Raw genomic sequence first — 24265 nt, 5'->3', positions numbered from 1 at the left:
GAATTTCATCCTCGCTTGATTCGGATGAAAGCTTGTTGGTAACTGGAGTTTCTCCACCAATCTTTGACTTACAACATTGTTGTCGCTTTCGTAAACGAATGCAACTAAACATGGATGGCCTTCGATTAAACACCCTATTTCGCTACTACCTTTTACATAATCATTTTCTTTACTTCCTTTTCTTTTTCTTCAATTTCCCTTCCTTCTGCAGTTTATATTTCTTCTTTTTCTATTTTCCCCTTCAACGTATGTTGATCCTTCTTGGCTTGTCTTGGTGTCATAAATTTCAACTTCATTTCATGTCCCTCATGCCTCAAATAAAGGGAACGTTCATCAAGATTGAGTGTTTTAAAATTAAGCCATGCCCATCTCAAAACAAGATGACAAGAGTTCTTGGGAGTAATATCACATAATACTTCTTTCACACATTGTCCTCTACTGAATTTTATATTTGCTTGATTCGGATGAAAGCTTGTTGGTAACTTGAGTTTCTCAACCAATCTTTGGCTTACAACATTGTTGTCGCTTTCGTAAACGAATGCAACTAAACATAGGTGGCCTTCGATTAAAAACCTTGTTTCTCTGCTACCTTTTCCATAATCATTTTCTTTACTTCCTTTTCTTTTTCTTCAATTTCCCTTCCTTCTGCAGTTTATATTTCTTCTTTTTCTATTTTTTCCTTCAACGTATGTTGATCCTTCTTGGCTTGTCTTGATCTCATAAATTTCAACTTCATTTCATGTCCCTCATGCCTCAAATAAAGGGAACTTTCATCAAGATTGAGTGTTTTAAAATTAAGCCATGCCCATCTCAAAACAAGATGACAAGAGTTCTTGGGAGTAATATCACATAATACTTCTTTCACACATTGTCCTCTACTGAATTTTATACTTGCTTGATTCGGATGAAAGCTTGTTGGTAACTTGAGTTTCTCCACCAATCTTTGGCTTACAACATTGTTGTCGCTTTCGTAAACGAATGCAACTAAACATAGGTGGCCTTCGATTAAACACCTTGTTTCTGTACTACCTTTTCCATAATCATTTTCTTTACTTCCTTTTCTTTTTCTTCAATTTCCCTTCCTTCTGCAGTTTAAATTTGTTCTTTTTCTATTCTTTCTTTTTCTATTTTCTCCTTCAACGTATGTTGATCCTTCTTGGCTTGTCTTGGTGTCATAAATTTCAACTTCATTTCATGTCCCTCATGCCTCAAATAAAGGGAACGTTCATCAACATTGAGTGTTTTAAAATTAAGCCATGCCCATCTCAAAACAAGATGACAAGAGTTCTTGGGAGCAATATCACATAATACTTCTTTCACACATTGACCTTTACTGAATTTGATCCTCGCTTGATTCGGATGAAAGCTTGTTGGTAACTGGAGTTTCTCCACCAATCTTTGACTTACAACATTGTTGTCGCTTTCTTAAACGAATGCAACTAAACATGGATGGCCTTCGATTAAACACCCTATTTCTCTACTACCTTTTCCATAATCATTTTCTTTACTTCCTTTTCTTTTTGTTCAATTTCCCTTCTTTCTGCAGTTTACATTTCTTCTTTTTCTATTTTCTCCTTCAACGTATGTTGATCCTTCTTGGCTTGTCTTGGTGTCATAAATTTCAACTTCATTTCATGTCCCTCATCCCTCAAATAAAGGGAACGTTCATCAAGATTGAGTGTTTTAAAATTAAGCCATGCCCATCTCAAAACAAGATGACAAGAGTTCTTGGGAGCAATATCACATAATACTTCTTTCACACATTGACCTATACTGAATTTGATCCTCGCTTGATTCGGATGAAAACTTGTTGGTAACTGGAGTTTCTCCACCAATCTTTGACTTACAACATTGTTGTCGCTTTCTTAAACGAATGCAACTAAACATGGATGGCCTTCGATTAAACACCCTATTTCTCTACTACCTTTTCCATAATCATTTTCTTTACTTCCTTTTCTTTTTGTTCAATTTCCCTTCCTTCTGCAGTTTACATTTCTTCTTTTTCTATTTTCTCCTTCAACGTATGTTGATCCTTCTTGGCTTGTCTTGGTGTCATAAATTTCAACTTCATTTCATGTCCCTCATGCCTCAAATAAAGGGAACGTTCATCAACATTGAGTGTTTTAAAATTAAGCCATGCCCATCTCAAAACAAGATGACAAGAGTTCTTGGGAGCAATATCACATAATACTTCTTTCACACATTGACCTATACTGAATTTGATCCTCGATTGATTCGGACGAAAGCTTGTTGGTAACTGGAGTTTCTCCACCAATCTTTGACTTACAACATTTTTGTCGCTTTCTTAAACGAATGCAACTAAACATGGATGGCCTTCGATTAAACACCCTATTTCTCTACTACCTTTTCCATAATCATTTTCTTTACTTCCTTTTCTTTTTGTTCAATTTCCTTTCCTTCTGCAGTTTACATTTCCTCTTTTTCTATTTTCTCCTTCAACGTATGTTGATCCTTCTTGGCTTGTCTTGGTGTCATAAATTTCAACTTCATTTCATGTCCCTAATGCCTCAAATAAAGGGAACGTTCATCAACATTGAGTGTTTTAAAATTAAGCCATGCCCATCTCAAAACAAGATGACAAGAGTTCTTGGGAGCAATATCACATAATACTTCTTTCACACATTATCCTATACTGAATTTGATCCTCGCTTGATTCGGATGAAAGCTTGTTGGTAACTGGAGTTTCTCCACCAATCTTTGACTTACAACATTGTTGTCGCTTTCGTAAACGAATGCAACTAAACATGGATGGCCTTCGATTTAACACCCTATTTCGCTACTACCTTTTCCATAATCATTTTCTTTTTCTTCAATTTCCCTTCCTTCTGCAGTTTATATTTCTTCTTTTTCTATTTTCTCCTTCAACGTATGTTGATCCTTCTTGGCTTGTCTTGGTGTCATAAATTTCAACTTCATTTCATGTCCCTCATGCCTCAAATAAAGGGAACGTTCATCAAGATTGAGTGTTTTAAAATTAAGCCATGCCCATCTCAAAACAAGATGACAAGAGTTCTTGGGAGTAATATCACATAATACTTGTTTCACACATTGTCCTCTACTGAATTTTATACTTGCTTGATTCGGATGAAAGCTTGTTGGTAACTTGAGTTTCTCCACCAATCTTTGGCTTACAACATTGTTGTCGCTTTCGTAAACGAATGCAACTAAACAGAGGTGGTCTTCGATTAAACACCTTGTTTCTCTACTACCTTTTCCATAATCATTTTCTTTACTTCCTTTTCTTTTTCTTCAATTTCCCTTCCTTCTGCAGGTTATATTTCTTCTTTTTCTATTCTTTCACTTTCTATTTTCTCCTTCAACGTATGTTGATCCTTCTTGGCTTGTCTTGGTGTCATAAATTTAAACTTCATTTCATGTCCCTCATGCCTCAAATAAAGGGAACGTTCATCAACATTGAGTGTTTTAAAATTAAGCCATGCCTATCTCAAAACAAGATGACAAGAGTTCTTGGGAGGAATATCACATAATACTTCTTTCACACATTGTTCTATACTGAATTTGATCCTTGCTTGATTCGGATGAAAGCTTGTTGGTATCTGGAGGTTCTCCACCAATCTTTGACTTACAACATTGGTGTTGCTTCCGTCAACGAATGCAACTAAACATGGGTTGCCTTCGATTAAACACCTTGTTTCTCTACTACCTTTTCCATAATCATTTTCTTTACCTCCTTTTCTTTTTCGTCAATTTCCCTTCCTTCTGCCGTTTTTATTTCTTCTTTTTTTATTTTCTCCTTCAACGTATCTTGATCCTTCTTGGCTTGTCTTGGTGTCATACATTTCAACTTCATTTCATGTCCCTCATGCCTCAAATAAAGGGAACGTTCATCAAGATTGAGTGTTTTAAAATTAAGCCATGCCCATCTCAAAACAAGATGTCAAGAGTTCATGGGAGCAATATCACATAATACTTCTTTCACACATTGTCCTGTACTGAATTTGATCATCGCTTGATTCGAATGAAAGCTTGTTGGTAACTAGAGTTTCTCCATCAATCTTTGGCTTACAACATTGTTGTTGCTTTCGTAAACGACTGCAACTAAACATGGGTTGCCTTCGATTAAACACCCTGTTTCTCTACTACCTTTTCCATAATCATTTTCTTTACTTCCTTTTCTTTTTCGTCAATTTCCCTTCCTTCTGCCGTTTTTATTTCTTCTTTTTCTATTTTCTCCTTCAACGTATGTTGATCCTTCTTGGCTTCTCTTGGTGTCATAAATTTCAACTTCATTTCATGTCCCTCATGCCTCAAATAAAGGGAACGTTCATCAAGATTGTTTGTTTTAAAATTAAGCCATGCCCATCTCAAAACAAGATGACAAGAGTTCATGGGAGCAATATCACATAATACTTCTTTCACACATTGTCCTGTACTGAATTTGATCGTCGGTTGATTCGAATGAAAGCTTGTTGGTAACTAGAGTTTCTCCATCAATCTTTGGCTTACAACATTGTTGTTGCTTTCGTAAACGACTGCAACTAAACATGGGTTGCCTTCGATTAAACACCTTATTTCTCTACTACCTTTTCCATAATCATTTTCTTTACTTCCTTTTCTTTTTCGTCAATTTCCCTTCCTTCTGCAGTTTATATTTCTTCTTTTTCTATTTTCTCCTTCAACGTATGTTGATCCTTCTTGGCTTGTCTTGGTGTCATAAATTTCAACTTCATTTCATGTCCCTCATGCCTCAAATAAAGGGAACGTTCATCAACATTGAGTGTTTTAAAATTAAGCCATGCCCATCTCAAAAGAAGATGACAAGAGTTCTTGGGAGCAATATCACATAATACTTCTTTCACACATTGACCTATACTGAATTTGATCCTCGCTTGATTCGGATGAAAGCTTGTTGGTAACTGGAGTTTCTCCACCAATCTTTGACTTACAACATTGTTGTCGCTTTCGTAAACGAATGCAACTAAACATAGATGGCCTTCGATTAAACACCCTATTTCGCTACTACCTTTTACATAATCATTTTCTTTACTTCCTTTTCTTTTTCTTCAATTTCCCTTCCTTCTGCAGTTTATATTTCTTCTTTTTCTATTTTCTCCTTCAACGTATGTTGATCCTTCTTTGCTTGTCTTGGTCTCATAAATTTCAACTTCATTTCATGTCCCTAATGCCTCAAATAAAGGGAACGTTCATCAACATTGAGTGTTTTAAAATTAAGCCATGCCCATCTCAAAACAAGATGACAAGAGTTCTTGGGAGCAATATCACATAATACTTCTTTCACACATTGACCTATACTGAATTTGATCCTCGATTGATTCGGACGAAAGCTTGTTGGTAACTGGAGTTTCTCCACCAATCTTTGACTTACAACATTTTTGTCGCTTTCTTAAACGAATGCAACTAAACATGGATGGCCTTCGATTAAACACCCTATTTCTCTACTACCTTTTCCATAATCATTTTCTTTACTTCCTTTTCTTTTTGTTCAATTTCCTTTCCTTCTGCAGTTTACATTTCCTCTTTTTCTATTTTCTCCTTCAACGTATGTTGATCCTTCTTGGCTTGTCTTGGTGTCATAAATTTCAACTTCATTTCATGTCCCTAATGCCTCAAATAAAGGGAACGTTCATCAACATTGAGTGTTTTAAAATTAAGCCATGCCCATCTCAAAACAAGATGACAAGAGTTCTTGGGAGCAATATCACATAATACTTCTTTCACACATTATCCTATACTGAATTTGATCCTCGCTTGATTCGGATGAAAGCTTGTTGGTAACTGGAGTTTCTCCACCAATCTTTGACTTACAACATTGTTGTCGCTTTCGTAAACGAATGCAACTAAACATGGATGGCCTTCGATTTAACACCCTATTTCGCTACTACCTTTTCCATAATCATTTCTTTTTCTTCAATTTCCCTTCCTTCTGCAGTTTATATTTCTTCTTTTTCTATTTTCTCCTTCAACGTATGTTGATCCTTCTTGGCTTGTCTTGGTGTCATAAATTTCAACTTCATTTCATGTCCCTCATGCCTCAAATAAAGGGAACGTTCATCAAGATTGAGTGTTTTAAAATTAAGCCATGCCTATCTCAAAACAAGATGACAAGAGTTCTTGGGAGGAATATCACATAATACTTCTTTCACACATTGTTCTATACTGAATTTGATCCTTGCTTGATTCGGATGAAAGCTTGTTGGTATCTGGAGGTTCTCCACCAATCTTTGACTTACAACATTGGTGTTGCTTCCGTCAACGAATGCAACTAAACATGGGTTGCCTTCGATTAAACACCTTGTTTCTCTACTACCTTTTCCATAATCATTTTCTTTACCTCCTTTTCTTTTTCGTCAATTTCCCTTCCTTCTGCCGTTTTTATTTCTTCTTTTTTTATTTTCTCCTTCAACGTATCTTGATCCTTCTTGGCTTGTCTTGGTGTCATACATTTCAACTTCATTTCATGTCCCTCATGCCTCAAATAAAGGGAACGTTCATCAAGATTGAGTGTTTTAAAATTAAGCCATGCCCATCTCAAAACAAGATGACAAGAGTTCATGGGAGCAATATCACATAATACTTCTTTCACACATTGTCCTGTACTGAATTTGATCATCGCTTGATTCGAATGAAAGCTTGTTGGTAACTAGAGTTTCTCCATCAATCTTTGGCTTACAACATTGTTGTTGCTTTCGTAAACGACTGCAACTAAACATGGGTTGCCTTCGATTAAACACCATGTTTCTCTACTACCTTTTCCATAATCATTTTCTTTACTTCCTTTTCTTTTTCGTCAATTTCCCTTCCTTCTGCCGTTTTTATTTCTTCTTTTTCTATTTTCTCCTTCAACGTATGTTGATCCTTCTTGGCTTGTCTTGGTGTCATAAATTTCAACTTCATTTCATGTCTCTCATGCCTCCAATAAAGGGAACGTTCATCAAGATTGAGTGTTTTAAAATTAAGCCATGCCCATCTCAAAACAAGATGACAAGAGTTCATGGGAGCAATATCACATAATACTTCTTTCACACATTGTCCTGTACTGAATTTGATCCTCGCTTGATTCGAATGAAAGCTTGTTGGTAACTAGAGTTTCTCCATCAATATTTGGCTTACATCATTGTTGTTGCTTTCGTAAACGACTGCAACTAAACATGGGTTGCCTTCGATTAAACACCTTGTTTCTCTACTACCTTTTCCATAATCATTTTCTTTACTTCCTTTTCTTTTTCGTCAATTTCCCTTCCTTCTGCAGTTTATATTTCTTCTTTTTCTATTTTCTCCTTCAACGTATGTTGATCCTTCTTGGCTTGTCTTGGTGTCATAAATTTCAACTTCATTTCATGTCCCTCATGCCTCAAATAAAGGGAACGTTCATCAACATTGAGTGTTTTAAAATTAAGCCATGCCCATCTCAAAAGAAGATGACAAGAGTTCTTGGGAGCAATATCACATAATACTTCTTTCACACATTGACCTATACTGAATTTGATCCTCGCTTGATTCGGATGAAAGCTTGTTGGTAACTGGAGTTTCTCCACCAATCTTTGACTTACAACATTGTTGTCGCTTTCGTAAACGAATGCAACTAAACATGGGTGGCCTTCGATTAAACACCCTATTTCTCTACTACCTTTTCCATAATCATTTTCTTTACTTCCTTTTCTTTTTCTTCAATTTCCTTTCCTTCTGCAGTTTATATTTCTTCTTTTTCTATTTTCTCCTTCAACGTATGTTGATCCTTCTTGGCTTGTCTCGGTGTCATAAATTTCAAATTCATTTCATGTCCCTCATGCCTTCAATAAAGGGAACGTTCATCAAGATTGAGTGTTTTAAAATTAAGCCATGCCCATCTCAAAACAAGATGACAAGAGTTCATGGGAGCAATATCACATAATACTTCCTTCACACATTGTCCAATTCTGAATTTGATCCTTGCTTGATTCGGATGAAAGCTAGTTGGTAACTGGAGTTTCTCCACCAATCTTTGACTTACAACATTGTTGTCGCTTTCGTAAACGAATGCAACTAAACATGGATGGCCTTCGATTAAACACCCTATTTCTCTACTACCTTTTCCATAATCATTTTCTTTACTTCCTTTTCTTTTTCGTCAATTTCCCTTCCTTCTGTAGTTTACATTTCTTCTTTTTCTATTTTCTCCTTCAACGTATGTTGATCCTTCTTGGCTTGTCTTGGTGTCATAAATTTTAACTTCATTTCATGTCCCTCATGCCTCCAATAAAGGGAACGTTCATCAAGATTGAGTGTTTTAAAATTAAGCCATGCCCATCTCAAAACAAGATGACAAGAGTTCATGGGAGCAATATCACATAATACTTCTTTCACACATTGTCCTGTACTGAATTTGATCCTCGCTTGATTCGAATGAAAGCTTGTTGGTAACTAGAGTTTCTCCATCAATCTTTGGCTTACAACATTGTTGTTGCTTTCGTAAACGACTGCAACTAAACATGGGTTGCCTTCGATTAAACACCTTGTTTCTCTACTACCTTTTCCATAATCATTTTCTTTACTTCCTTTTCTTTTTCGTCAATTTCCCTTCCTTCTGCAGTTTATATTTCTTCTTTTTCTATTTTCTCCTTCAACGTATGTTGATCCTTCTTGGCTTGTCTTGGTGTCATAAATTTCAACTTCATTTCATGTCCCTCATGCCTCAAATAAAGGGAACGTTCATCAACATTGAGTGTTTTAAAATTAATCCATGCCCATCTCAAAAGAAGATGACAAGAGTTCTTGGGAGCAATATCACATAATACTTCTTTCACACATTGACCTATACTGAATTTGATCCTCGCTTGATTCGGATGAAAGCTTGTTGGTAACTGGAGTTTCTCCACCAATCTTTGACTTACAACATTGTTGTCGCTTTCGTAAACGAATGCAACTAAACATGGGTGGCCTTCGATTAAACACCCTATTTCTGTACTACCTTTTCCATAATCATTTTCTTTACTTCCTTTTCTTTTTCTTCAATTTCCCTTCCTTCTGCAGTTTATATTTCTTCTTTTTCTATTTTCTCCTTCAACGTATGTTGATCCTTCTTGGCTTGTCTCGGTGTCATAAATTTCAAATTCATTTCATGTCCCTCATGCCTTCAATAAAGGGAACGTTCATCAAGATTGAGTGTTTTAAAATTAAGCCATGCCCATCTCAAAACAAGATGACAAGAGTTCATGGGAGCAATATCACATAATACTTCCTTCACACATTGTCCAATTCTGAATTTGATCCTTGCTTGATTCGGATGAAAGCTAGTTGGTAACTGGAGTTTCTCCACCAATCTTTGACTTACAACATTGTTGTCGCTTTCGTAAACGAATGCAACTAAACATGGATGGCCTTCGATTAAACACCCTATTTCTCTACTACCTTTTCCATAATCATTTTCTTTACTTCCTTTTCTTTTTCGTCAATTTCCCTTCCTTCTGTAGTTTACATTTCTTCTTTTTCTATTTTCTCCTTCAACGTATGTTGATCCTTCTTGGCTTGTCTTGGTGTCATAAATTTTAACTTCATTTCATGTCCGTCATGCCTCCAATAAAGGGAACGTTCATCAAGATTGAGTGTTTTAAAATTAAGCCATGCCCATCTCAAAACAAGATGACAAGAGTTCATGGGAGCAATATCACATAATACTTCTTTCACACATTGTCCTGTACTGAATTTGATCCTCGCTTGATTCGAATGAAAGCTTGTTGGTAACTAGAGTTTCTCCATCAATCTTTGGCTTACAACATTGTTGTTGCTTTCGTAAACGACTGCAACTAAACATGGGTTGCCTTCGATTAAACACCTTGTTTCTCTACTACCTTTTCCATAATCATTTTCTTTACTTCCTTTTCTTTTTCGTCAATTTCCCTTCCTTCTGCAGTTTATATTTCTTCTTTTTCTATTTTCTCCTTCAACGTATGTTGATCCTTCTTGGCTTGTCTTGGTGTCATAAATTTCAACTTCATTTCATGTCCCTCATGCCTCAAATAAAGGGAACGTTCATCAACATTGAGTGTTTTAAAATTAATCCATGCCCATCTCAAAAGAAGATGACAAGAGTTCTTGGGAGCAATATCACATAATACTTCTTTCACACATTGACCTATACTGAATTTGATCCTCGCTTGATTCGGATGAAAGCTTGTTGGTAACTGGAGTTTCTCCACCAATCTTTGACTTACAACATTGTTGTCGCTTTCGTAAACGAATGCAACTAAACATGGGTGGCCTTCGATTAAACACCCTATTTCTGTACTACCTTTTCCATAATCATTTTCTTTACTTCCTTTTCTTTTTCTTCAATTTCCCTTCCTTCTGCAGTTTATATTTCTTCTTTTTCTATTTTCTCCTTCAACGTATGTTGATCCTTCTTGGCTTGTCTCGGTGTCATAAATTTCAAATTCATTTCATGTCCCTCATGCCTTCAATAAAGGGACGTTCATCAAGATTGAGTGTTTTAAAATTAAGCCATGCCCATCTCAAAACAAGATGACAAGAGTTCATGGGAGCAATATCACATAATACTTCCTTCACACATTGTCCAATTCTGAATTTGATCCTTGCTTGATTCGGATGAAAGCTAGTTGGTAACTGGAGTTTCTCCATCAATCTTTGGCTTACAACATTATTGTTGCTTTCGTAAACGAATGCAACTAAACATGGGTTGCCTTCGATTAAACACCTTATTTCTCTATTACCTTTTCCATAATCAATTTCTTTACTTCCTTTTCTTTTTCGTCAATTTCCGTTCCTTCTGCCGTTTTTATTTCTTATTTTTCTATTTTCTCCTTCAACGTATGTTGATCCTTCTTGGCTTGTCTTGGTGTCATAAATTTCAACTTCATTTCATGTCCCTCATGCCTCAAATAAAGGGAACGTTCATCAAGATTGAGTGTTTTAAAATTAAGCCATGCCCATCTCAAAACAAGATGACAAGAGTTCTTGGGAGCAATATCATATAATACTTCTTTCACACATTGACCTATACTGAATTTGATCCTCGCTTGATTCGGATGAAAGCTTGTTGGTAACTGGAGTTTCTCCACCAATCTTTGACTTACAACATTGTTGTCGCTTTCGTAAACGAATGCAACTAAACATGGATGGCCTTCGATTAAACACCCTATTTCTCTACTACCTTTTCCATAATCATTTTCTTTACTTCCTTTTCTTTTTGTTCAATTTCCCTTCCTTCTGCAGTTTACATTTCTTCTTTTTCTATTTTCTCCTTCAACGTATGTTGATCCTTCTTGGCTTGTCTTGGTGTCATAAATTTCAACTTCATTTCATGTCCCTCATGGCTCCAATAAAGGGAACGTTCATCAAGATTGAGTGTTTTAAAATTAAGCCATGCCCATCTCAAAGCAAGATGACAAGAGTTCATGGGAGCAATATCACATAATACTTCTTTCACACATTGTCCTGTACTGAATTTGATCCTCGCTTGATTCGAATGAAAGCTTGTTGGTAACTAGAGTTTTTCCATCAATCTTTGGCTTACAACATTGTTGTTGCTTTCGTAAACGACTGCAACTAAACATGGGTTGCCTTCGATTAAACACCTTGTTTCTCTACTACCTTTTCCATAATTATTTTCTTTACTTCCTTTTCTTTTCTTCAATTTCCCTTCCTTCTGCAGTTTATATTTCTTCCTTTTCTATTTTCTCCTTCAATGTATGTTGATCCTTCTTGGCTTGTCTTGGTGTCATAAATTTCAAATTCATTTCATGTCCCTCATGCCTCCAATAAAGGGAACGTTCATCAAGGTTGAGTGTTTTAAAATTAAGCCATGCCCATCTCGAAACAAGATGACAAGAGTTCATGGGAGCAATATCACATAATACTTCTTTCACACATTGTCATGTACTGAATTTGATCCTCGCTTGATTCGAATGAAAGCTTGTTGGTAACTAGAGTTTCTCCATCAATCTTTGGCTTACAACATTGTTGTTGCTTTCGTAAACGAATGCAACTAAACATGGGTTGCCTTCGATTAAACACCTTGTTTCTCTACTACCTTTTCCATAATCATTTTCTTTACTTCCTTTTCTTTTTCGTCAATTTCCCTTCCTTCTGCAGTTTATATTTCTTCTTTTTCTATTTTCTCCTTCAACGTATGTTGATCCTTCTTGGCTTGTCTTGGTCTCATAAATTTCAACTTCATTTCATGTCCCTCATGCCTCAAATAAAGGGAACGTTCATCAAGATTGAGTTTTTTAAAATTAAGCCATGCCCATCTCAAAACAAGATGACAAGAGTTCTTGGGAGCAATATCACATAATACTTCTTTCACACATTGTCCTGTACTGAATTTGATCATCGCTTGATTCGAATGAAAGCTTGTTGGTAACTAGAGTTTCTCCATCAATCTTTGGCTTACAACATTGTTGTTGCTTTCGTAAACGACTGCAACTAAACATGGGTTGCCTTCGATTAAACACCCTGTTTCTCTACTACCTTTTTCATAATCATTTTCTTTACCTCCTTTTCTTTTTCGTCAATTTCCCTTCCTTCTGCCGTTTTTATTTCTTCTTTTTTTATTTTCTCCTTCAACGTATCTTGATCCTTCTTGGCTTCTCTTGGTGTCATACATTTCAACTTCATTTCATGTCCCTAATGCCTCAAATAAAGGGAATGTTCATCAACATTGAGTGTTTTAAAATTAAGCCATGCCCATCTCAAAACAAGATGACAAGAGTTCTTGGGAGCAATATCACATAATACTTCTTTCACACATTGTCCTGTACTGAATTTGATCCTCGCTTGATTCGGATGAAAGCTTGTTGGTAACTGGAGTTTCTCCACCAATCTTTGACTTACAACATTGTTGTCGCTTTCGTAAACGAATGCAACTAAACATGGATGGCCTTCGATTTAACACCCTATTTCGCTACTACCTTTTCCATAATCATTTTCTTTTTCTTCAATTTCCCTTCCTTCTGCAGTTTATATTTCTTCTTTTTCTATTTTCTCCTTCAACGTATGTTGATCCTTCTTGGCTTGTCTTGGTGTCATAAATTTCAACTTCATTTCATGTCCCTCATGCCTCAAATAAAGGGAACGTTCATCAAGATTGAGTGTTTTAAAATTAAGCCATGCCCATCTCAAAACAAGATGACAAGAGTTCTTGGGAGTAATATCACATAATACTTGTTTCACACATTGTCCTCTACTGAATTTTATACTTGCTTGATTCGGATGAAAGCTTGTTGGTAACTTGAGTTTCTCCACCAATCTTTGGCTTACAACATTGTTGTCGCTTTCGTAAACGAATGCAACTAAACAGAGGTGGTCTTCGATTAAACACCTTGTTTCTCTACTACCTTTTCCATAATCATTTTCTTTACTTCCTTTTCTTTTTCTTCAATTTCCCTTCCTTCTGCAGGTTATATTTCTTCTTTTTCTATTCTTTCACTTTCTATTTTCTCCTTCAACGTATGTTGATCCTTCTTGGCTTGTCTTGGTGTCATAAATTTAAACTTCATTTCATGTCCCTCATGCCTCAAATAAAGGGAACGTTCATCAACATTGAGTGTTTTAAAATTAAGCCATGCCTATCTCAAAACAAGATGACAAGAGTTCTTGGGAGGAATATCACATAATACTTCTTTCACACATTGTTCTATACTGAATTTGATCGTTGCTTGATTCGGATGAAAGCTTGTTGGTATCTGGAGGTTCTCCACCAATCTTTGACTTACAACATTGGTGTTGCTTCCGTCAACGAATGCAACTAAACATGGGTTGCCTTCGATTAAACACCTTGTTTCTCTACTACCTTTTCCATAATCATTTTCTTTACCTCCTTTTCTTTTTCGTCAATTTCCCTTCCTTCTGCCGTTTTTATTTCTTCTTTTTTTATTTTCTCCTTCAACGTATCTTGATCCTTCTTGGCTTGTCTTGGTGTCATACATTTCAACTTCATTTCATGTCCCTCATGCCTCAAATAAAGGGAACGTTCATCAAGATTGAGTGTTTTAAAATTAAGCCATGCCCATCTCAAAACAAGATGACAAGAGTTCATGGGAGCAATATCACATAATACTTCTTTCACACATTGTCCTGTACTGAATTTGATCATCGCTTGATTCGAATGAAAGCTTGTTGGTAACTAGAGTTTCTCCATCAATCTTTGGCTTACAACATTGTTGTTGCTTTCGTAAACGACTGCAACTAAACATGGGTTGCCTTCGATTAAACACCCTGTTTCTCTACTACCTTTTCCATAATCATTTTCTTTACTTCCTTTTCTTTTTCGTCAATTTCCCTTCCTTCTGCCGTTTTTATTTCTTCTTTTTCTATTTTCTCCTTCAACGTATGTTGATCCTTCTTGGCTTCTCTTGGTGTCATAAATTTCAATTTCATTTCATGTCCCTCATGCCTCAAATAAAGGGAACGTTCATCAAGATTGAGTGTTTTAAAATTAAGCCATGCCCATCTCAAAACAAGATGACAAGAGTTCATGGGAGCAATATCACATAATACTTCTTTCACACATTGTCCTGTACTGAATTTGATCCTCGGTTGATTCGAATGAAAGCTTGTTGGTAACTAGAGTTTCTCCATCAATCTTTGGCTTACAACATTGTTGTTGCTTTCGTAAACGACTGCAACTAAACATGGGTTGCCTTCGATTAAACACCTTGTTTCTCTACTACCTTTTCCATAATCATTTTCTTTACTTCCTTTTCTTTTTCGTCAATTTCCCTTCCTTCTGCAGTTTATATTTCTTCTTTTTCTATTTTCTCCTTCAACGTATGTTGATCCTTCTTGGCTTGTCTTGGTGTCATAAATTTCAACTTCATTTCATGTCCCTCATGCCTCAAATAAAGGGAACGTTCATCAACATTGAGTGTTTTAAAATTAAGCCATGCCCATCTCAAAAGAAGATGACAAGAGTTCTTGGGAGCAATATCACATAATACTTCTTTCACACATTGACCTATACTGAATTTGATCCTCGCTTGACTCGGATGAAAGCTTGTTGGTAACTGGAGTTTCTCCACCAATGTTTGACTTACAACATTGTTGTCGCTTTCGTAAACGAATGCAACTAAACATGGATGGCCTTCGATTAAACACCCTATTTCTCTACTACCTTTTCCATAATCATTTTCTTTACTTACTTTTCTTTTTGTTCAATTTCCCTTCCTTCTGTAGTTTACATTTCTTCTTTTTCTATTTTCTCCTTCAACGTATGTTGATCCTTCTTGGCTTGTCTTGGTGTCATAAATTTCAACTTCATTTCATGTCCCTCATGCCTCCAATAAAGGGAACGTTCATCAAGATTGAGTGTTTTAAAATTAAGCCATGCCCATCTCAAAACAAGATGACAAGAGTTCATGGGAGCAATATCACATAATACTTCTTTCACACATTGTCCTGTACTGAATTTGATCCTCGCTTGATTCGAATGAAAGCTTGTTGGTAACTACAGTTTCTCCATCAATCTTTGGCTTACAACATTGTTGTTGCTTTCGTAAACGACTGCAACTAAACATGGGTTGCCTTCGATTAAACACCTTGTTTCTCTACTACCTTTTCCATAATCATTTTCTTTACTTCCTTTTCTTTTTCGTCAATTTCCCTTCCTTCTGCCGTTTTTATTTCTTCTTTTTCTATTTTCTCCTTCAACGTATGTTGATCCTTCTTGGCTTCTCTTGGTGTCATAAATTTCAATTTCATTTCATGTCCCTCATGCCTCAAATAAAGGGAACGTTCATCAAGATTGAGTGTTTTAAAATTAAGCCATGCCCATCTCAAAACAAGATGACAAGAGTTCATGGGAGCAATATCACATAATACTTCTTTCACACATTGTCCTGTACTGAATTTGATCCTCGGTTGATTCGAATGAAAGCTTGTTGGTAACTAGAGTTTCTCCATCAATCTTTGGCTTACAACATTGTTGTTGCTTTCGTAAACGACTGCAACTAAACATGGGTTGCCTTCGATTAAACACCTTGTTTCTCTACTACCTTTTCCATAATCATTTTCTTTACTTCCTTTTCTTTTTCGTCAATTTCCCTTCCTTCTGCAGTTTATATTTCTTCTTTTTCTATTTTCTCCTTCAACGTATGTTGATCCTTCTTGGCTTGTCTTGGTGTCATAAATTTCAACTTCATTTCATGTCCCTCATGCCTCAAATAAAGGGAACGTTCATCAACATTGAGTGTTTTAAAATTAAGCCATGCCCATCTCAAAAGAAGATGACAAGAGTTCTTGGGAGCAATATCACATAATACTTCTTTCACACATTGACCTATACTGAATTTGATCCTCGCTTGATTCGGATGAAAGCTTGTTGGTAACTGGAGTTTCTCCACCAATGTTTGACTTACAACATTGTTGTCGCTTTCGTAAACGAATGCAACTAAACATGGATGGCCTTCGATTAAACACCCTATTTCTCTACTACCTTTTCCATAATCATTTTCTTTACTTACTTTTCTTTTTGTTCAATTTCCCTTCCTTCTGTAGTTTACATTTCTTCTTTTTCTATTTTCTCCTTCAACGTATGTTGATCCTTCTTGGCTTGTCTTGGTGTCATAAATTTCAACTTCATTTCATGTCCCTCATGCCTCCAATAAAGGGAACGTTCATCAAGATTGAGTGTTTTAAAATTAAGCCATGCCCATCTCAAAACAAGATGACAAGAGTTCATGGGAGCAATATCACATAATACTTCTTTCACACATTGTCCTGTACTGAATTTGATCCTCGCTTGATTCGAATGAAAGCTTGTTGGTAACTAGAGTTTCTCCATCAATCTTTGGCTTACAACATTGTTGTTGCTTTCGTAAACGACTGCAACTAAACATGGGTTGCCTTCGATTAAACACCTTGTTTCTCTACTACCTTTTCCATAATCATTTTCTTTACTTCCTTTTCTTTTTCGTCAATTTCCCTTCCTTCTGCAGTTTATATTTCTTCTTTTTCTATTTTCTCCTTCAACGTATGTTGATCCTTCTTGGCTTGTCTTGGTGTCATAAATTTCAACTTCATTTCATGTCCCTCATGCCTCAAATAAAGGGAACGTTCATCAAGATTGAGTGTTTTAAAATTAAGCCATGCCCATCTCAAAACAAGATGACAAGAGTTCTTGGGAGCAATATCATATAATACTTCTTTCACACATTGACCTATACTGAATTTGATCCTCGCTTGATTCGGATGAAAGCTTGTTGGTAACTGGAGTTTCTCCACCAATCTTTGACTTACAACATTGTTGTCGCTTTCGTAAACGAATGCAACTAAACATGGATGGCCTTCGATTAAACACCCTATTTCTCTACTACCTTTTCCATAATCATTTTCTTTACTTCCTTTTCTTTTTGTTCAATTTCCCTTCCTTCTGCAGTTTACATTTCTTCTTTTTCTATTTTCTCCTTCAACGTATGTTGATCCTTCTTGGCTTGTCTTGGTGTCATAAATTTCAACTTCATTTCATGTCCCTCATGCCTCCAATAAAGGGAACGTTCATCAAGATTGAGTGTTTTAAAATTAAGCCATGCCCATCTCAAAACAAGATGACAAGAGTTCATGGGAGCAATATCACATAATACTTCTTTCACACATTGTCCTGTACTGAATTTGATCCTCGCTTGATTCGAATGAAAGCTTGTTGGTAACTAGAGTTTCTCCATCAATCTTTGGCTTACAACATTGTTGTTGCTTTCGTAAACGACTGCAACTAAACATGGGTTGCCTTCGATTAAACACCTTGTTTCTCTACTACCTTTTCCATAATCATTTTCTTTACTTCCTTTTCTTTTTCGTCAATTTCCCTTCCTTCTGCAGTTTATATTTCTTCTTTTTCTATTTTCTCCTTCAACGTATGTTGATCCTTCTTGGCTTGTCTTGGTGTCATAAATTTCAACTTCATTTCATGTCCCTCATGCCTCAAATAAAGGGAACGTTCATCAACATTGAGTGTTTTAAAATTAAGCCATGCCCATCTCAAAAGAATATGACAAGAGTTCTTGGGAGCAATATCACATAATACTTCTTTCACACATTGACCTATACTGAATTTGATCCTCGCTTGATTCGGATGAAAGCTTGTTGGTAACTGGAGTTTCTCCACCAATCTTTGACTTACAACATTGTTGTCGCTTTCGTAAACGAATGCAACTAAACATGGATGGCCTTCGATTAAACACCCTATTTCTCTACTACCTTTTCCATAATCATTTTCTTTACTTCCTTTTCTTTTTCTTCAATTTCCCTTCCTTCTGCAGTTTATATTTCTTCTTTTTCTATTTTCTCCTTCAACGTATGTTGATCCTTCTTGGCTTGTCTCGGTGTCATGAATTTCAAATTCATTTCATGTCCCTCATGCCTTCAATAAAGGGAACGTTCATCAAGATTGAGTGTTTTAAAATTAAGGCATGCCCATCTCAAAACAAGATGACTAGAGTTCATGGGAGCAATATCACATAATACTTCCTTCACACATTGTCCAATTCTGAATTTGATCCTTGCTTGATTCGGATGAAAGCTAGTTGGTAACTGGAGTTTCTCCATCAATCTTTGGCTTACAACATTGTTGTTGCTTTCGTAAACGACTGCAACTAAACATGGGTTGCCTTCGATTAAACACCTTGTTTCTCTACTACCTTTTCCATAATCATTTTCTTTACTTCCTTTTCTTTTTCGTCAATTTCCCTTCCTTCTGCAGTTTATATTTCTTCTTTTTCTATTTTCTCCTTCAACGTATGTTGATCCTTCTTGGCTTGTCTTGGTGTCATAAATTTCAACTTCATTTCATGTCCCTCATGCCTCAAATAAAGGGAACGTTCATCAAGATTGAGTGTTTTAAAATTAAGCCATGCCCATCTCAAAACAAGATGACAAGAGTTCTTGGGAGCAATATCATATAATACTTCTTTCACACATTGACCTATACTGAATTTGATCCTCGCTTGATTCGGATGAAAGCTTGTTGGTAACTGGAGTTTCTCCACCAATCTTTGACTTACAACATTGTTGTCGCTTTCGTAAACGAATGCAACTAAACATGGATGGCCTTCGATTAAACACCCTATTTCTCTACTACCTTTTCCATAATCATTTTCTTTACTTCCTTTTCTTTTTGTTCAATTTCCCTTCCTTCTGCAGTTTACATTTCTTCTTTTTCTATTTTCTCCTTCAACGTATGTTGATCCTTCTTGGCTTGTCTTGGTGTCATAAATTTCAACTTCATTTCATGTCCCTCATGGCTCCAATAAAGGGAACGTTCATCAAGATTGAGTGTTTTAAAATTAAGCCATGCCCATCTCAAAGCAAGATGACAAGAGTTCATGGGAGCAATATCACATAATACTTCTTTCACACATTGTCCTGTACTGAATTCGATCCTCGCTTGATTCGAATGAAAGCTTGTTGGTAACTAGAGTTTTTCCATCAATCTTTGGCTTACAACATTGTTGTTGCTTTCGTAAACGACTGCAACTAAACATGGGTTGCCTTCGATTAAACACCTTGTTTCTCTACTACCTTTTCCATAATTATTTTCTTTACTTCCTTTTCTTTTCTTCAATTTCCCTTCCTTCTGCAGTTTATATTTCTTCCTTTTCTATTTTCTCCTTCAATGTATGTTGATCCTTCTTGGCTTGTCTTGGTGTCATAAATTTCAAATTCATTTCATGTCCCTCATGCCTCCAATAAAGGGAACGTTCATCAAGGTTCAGTGTTTTAAAATTAAGCCATGCCCATCTCGAAACAAGATGACAAGAGTTCATGGGAGCAATATCACATAATACTTCTTTCACACATTGTCATGTACTGAATTTGATCCTCGCTTGATTCGAATGAAAGCTTGTTGGTAACTAGAGTTTCTCCATCAATCTTTGGCTTACAACATTGTTGTTGCTTTCGTAAACGAATGCAACTAAACATGGGTTGCCTTCGATTAAACACCTTGTTTCTCTACTACCTTTTCCATAATCATTTTCTTTACTTCCTTTTCTTTTTCGTCAATTTCCCTTCCTTCTGCAGTTTATATTTCTTCTTTTTCTATTTTCTCCTTCAACGTATGTTGATCCTTCTTGGCTTGTCTTGGTCTCATAAATTTCAACTTCATTTCATGTCCCTCATGCCTCAAATAAAGGGAACGTTCATCAAGATTGAGTTTTTTAAAATTAAGCCATGCCCATCTCAAAACAAGATGACAAGAGTTCTTGGGAGCAATATCACATAATACTTCTTTCACACATTGTCCTGTACTGAATTTGATCCTTGCTTGATTCGGATGAAAGCTTGTTGGTAATTGGAGTTTCTCCACCAATTTTTGACTTACAACATTGTTGTCGCTTTCGTAAACGAATGCAACTAAACATGGATGGCCTTTGATTAAACACCCTATTTCTCTATTACCTTTTCCATAATCAATTTCTTTACTTCCTTTTTTTTTTCGTCAATTTCTGTTCCTTCTGCCGTTTTTATTTCTTCTTTTTCTATTTTCTCCTTCAACGTTTGTTGATCCTTCTTGGCTTGTCTTGCTGTCATAAATTTCAACTTCATTTCATGTCCCTCATGCCTCAAATAAAGGGAACGTTCATCAAGATTGAGTGTTTTAAAATTAAGCCATGCCCATCTCAAAACAAGATGACAAGAGTTCATGGGAGCAATATCACATAATACTTCCTTCACACATTGTCCTATTCTGAATTTGATCCTTGCTTGATTCGAATGAAAGCTTGTTGGTAACTGGAGTTTCTCTATCAATCTTTGGCTTACAACATTGTTGTTGCTTTCGTAAACGAATGCAACTAAACATGGGTTGCCTTCGATTAAACACCCTATTTCTCTACTACCTTTTCCATAATCATTTTCTTTACTTCCTTTTTTTTTCGTCAATTTCCCTTCCTTCTGCAGTTTATATTTCTTCTTTTTCTATTTTCTCCTTCAACGTATGTTGATCCTTCTTGGCTTGTCTTGGTCTCATAAATTTCAACTTCATTTCATGTCCCTCATGCCTCAAATAAAGGGAACGTTCATCAAGATTGAGTTTTTTAAAATTAAGCCATGCCCATCTCAAAACAAGATGACAAGAGTTCTTGGGAGCAATATCACATAATACTTCTTTCACACATTGTCCTATACTGAATTTGATCCTTGCTTGATTTGGATGAAAGCTTGTTGGTAATTGGAGTTTCTCCACCAATCTTTGACTTACAACATTGTTGTCGCTTTCGTAAACGAATGCAATTAAACAGGGATGGCCTTTGATTAAACACCCTATTTCTCTACTACCTTTTCCATAATCATTTTCTTTACTTTCTTTTCTTTTTCTTCAATTTCCCTTCCTTCTGCAGTTTATATTTCTTCTTTTTCTATTTTCTCCTTCAACGTATGTTGATCCTTCTTGGCTTGTCTTGGTGTCATAAATTTCAAATTCATTTTATGTCCCTCATGCCTCCAATAAAGGGAACGTTCATCAAGATTGAGTGTTTTAAAATTAAGCCATGCCCATCTCAAAACAAGATGACAAGAGTTCATGGGAGCAATATCACATAATACTTCCTTCACACATTGTCCTATTCTGAATTTGATCCTTGCTTGATTCGAATGAAAGCTTGTTGGTAACTGGAGTTTCTCTATCAATCTTTGGCTTACAACATTGTTGTTGCTTTCGTAAACGAATGCAACTAAACATGTGTTGCCTTTGATTAAACACCTTATTTCTCTACTACCTTTTCCATAATCAATTTCTTTACTTCCTTTTCTTTTTCGTCAATTTCTGTTCCTTCTGCCGTTTTTATTTCTTCTTTTTCTATTTTCTCCTTCAACGTATGTTGATCCTTCTTGGCTTGTCTTGGTGTCATAAATTTCAACTTCATTTCATGTCCCTTATGCCTCAAATAAAGGGAACGTTCATCAAGATTGAGTGTTTTAAAATTAAGCCATGCCCATCTCAAAACAAGATGACAAGAGTTCATGGGAGCAATATCACATAATACTTCTTTCACAAATTGTCCTGTACTGAATTTGATCCTCGCTTGATTCGAATGAAAGCTTGTTGGTAACTAGAGTTTCTCCATCAATCTTTGGCTTACAACATTGTTGTTGCTTTCGTAAACGAATGCAACTAAACATGGGTTACCTTCGATTAAACACCTTGTTTCTCTACTACCTTTTCCATAATCATTTTCTTTACTTCCTTTTCTTTTTCGTCAATTTCCCTTCCTTCTGCAGTTTATATTTCTTCTTTTTCTATTTTCTACTTCAACGTATGTTGATCCTTCTTGGCTTGTCTTGGTCTCATAAATTTCAACTTCATTTCATGTCCCTCATGCCTCAAATAAAGGGAACGTTCATCAAGATTGAGTTTTTTAAAATTAAGCAATGCCTATCTCAAAAAAAGATGACAAGAGTTCTTGGGAGCAATATCACATAATACTTCTTTCACACATTGTCCTATACTGAATTTGATCCTTGCTTGATTCGGATGAAAGCTTGTTGGTAACTGGAGTTTCTCCATCAATCTTTGACTTACAACATTGTTGTCGCTTTCGTAAACGAATGCAACTAAACATGGATGGCCTTCGATTAAACACCCTATTTCTCTACTACCTTTTCCATAATCATTTTCTTTACTTCCTTTTCTTTTTCGTCAATTTCTGTTCCTTCTGCCGTTTTTATTTCTTCTTTTTCTACTTTCTCCTTCAACGTATGTTGATCCTTCTTGGCTTGTCTTGGTGTCATAAATTTTAACTTCATTTCATGTCCCTCATGCCTCAAATAAAGGGAACGTTCATCAAGATTGAGTGTTTTAAAATTAAGCCATGCCCATCTCAAAACAAGATGACAAGAGTTCATGGGAGCAATATCACATAATACTTCCTTCACACATTGTCCTATTCTGAATTTGATCCTTGCTTGATTCGAATGAAAGCTTGTTGGTAACTGGAGTTTCTCTATCAATCTTTGGCTTACAACATTGTTGTTGCTTTCGTAAACGAATGCAACTAAACATGGGTTGCCTTCGATTAAACACCCTATTTCTCTACTACCTTTTCCATAATCATTTTCTTTACTTCCTTTTTTTTTTCGTCAATTTCCCTTCCTTCTGCAGTTTATATTTCTTCTTTTTCTATTTTCTCCTTCAACGTATGTTGATCCTTCTTGGCTTGTCTTGGTCTCATAAATTTCAACTTCATTTCATGTCCCTCATGCCTCAAATAAAGGGAACGTTCATCAACATTGAGTGTTTTAAAATTAAGCAATGCCTATCTCAAAAAAAGATGACAAGAGTTCTTGGGAGCAATATCACATAATACTTCTTTCACACATTGTCCTATACTGAATTTGATCCTTGCTTGATTCGGATGAAAGCTTGTTGGTAACTTGAGTTTCTCCATCAATCTTTGACTTACAACATTGTTGTCGCTTTCGTAAACGAATGCAACTAAACATGGATGGCCTTCGATTAAACACCCTATTTCTCTACTACCTTTTCCATAATCATTTTCTTTACTTCCTTTTCTTTTTCTTCAATTTCCTTTCCTTCTACAGTTTACATTTCTTCTTTTTCTATTTTCTCCTTCAACGTATGTTGATCCTTCTTGGCTTGTCTTGGTGTCATAAATTTCAACTTCATTTCATGTCCCTCACGCCTCCAATAAAGGGAACGTTCATCAAGATTGAGTTTTTTAAAATTAAGCCATGCCCATCTCAACACAAGATGACAAGAGTTCTTGGGAGCAATATCACATAATACTTCTTTCACACATTGTCCTATACTGAATTTGATCCTTGCTTGATTCGGATGAAAGCTTGTTGGTAGCTGGAGTTTCTCCATCAATCTTTGACTTACAACATTGTTGTCGCTTTCGTAAACGAATGCAACTAAACATGGATGGCCTTCGATTAAACACCCTATTTCTCTACTACCTTTTCCATAATCATTTTCTTTACTTTCTTTTCTTTTTCTTCAATTTCCCTTCCTTCTACAGTTTACATTTCTTCTTTTTCTATTCTTTCTTTTTCTATTTTCTCCTTCAACGTATGTTGATCATTCTTGGCTTGTCTTGGTGTCATAAATTTCAACTTCATTTCATGTCCCTCATGCCTCAAATAAAGGGAACGTTCATCAACATTGAGTGTTTTAAAATTAAGCCATGCCCATCTCAAAACAAGATGACAAGAGTTCCTGGGAGCAATGTCACATAATACTTCTTTCACACATTGACCTATACTGAATTTGATTCTCGCTTGATTCGGATGAAAGCTTGTTGGTAACTGGAGTTTC

This window comes from Vigna unguiculata, chromosome 10, assembly GCF_037176805.1.
Source record: "Vigna unguiculata cultivar grain cowpea cultivar isolate G323 ecotype 2 chromosome 10, ASM3717680v1, whole genome shotgun sequence".
NCBI lineage: Eukaryota > Viridiplantae > Streptophyta > Magnoliopsida > Fabales > Fabaceae > Vigna > Vigna unguiculata.
Note: the sequence above shows the minus strand (reverse complement) of the source record.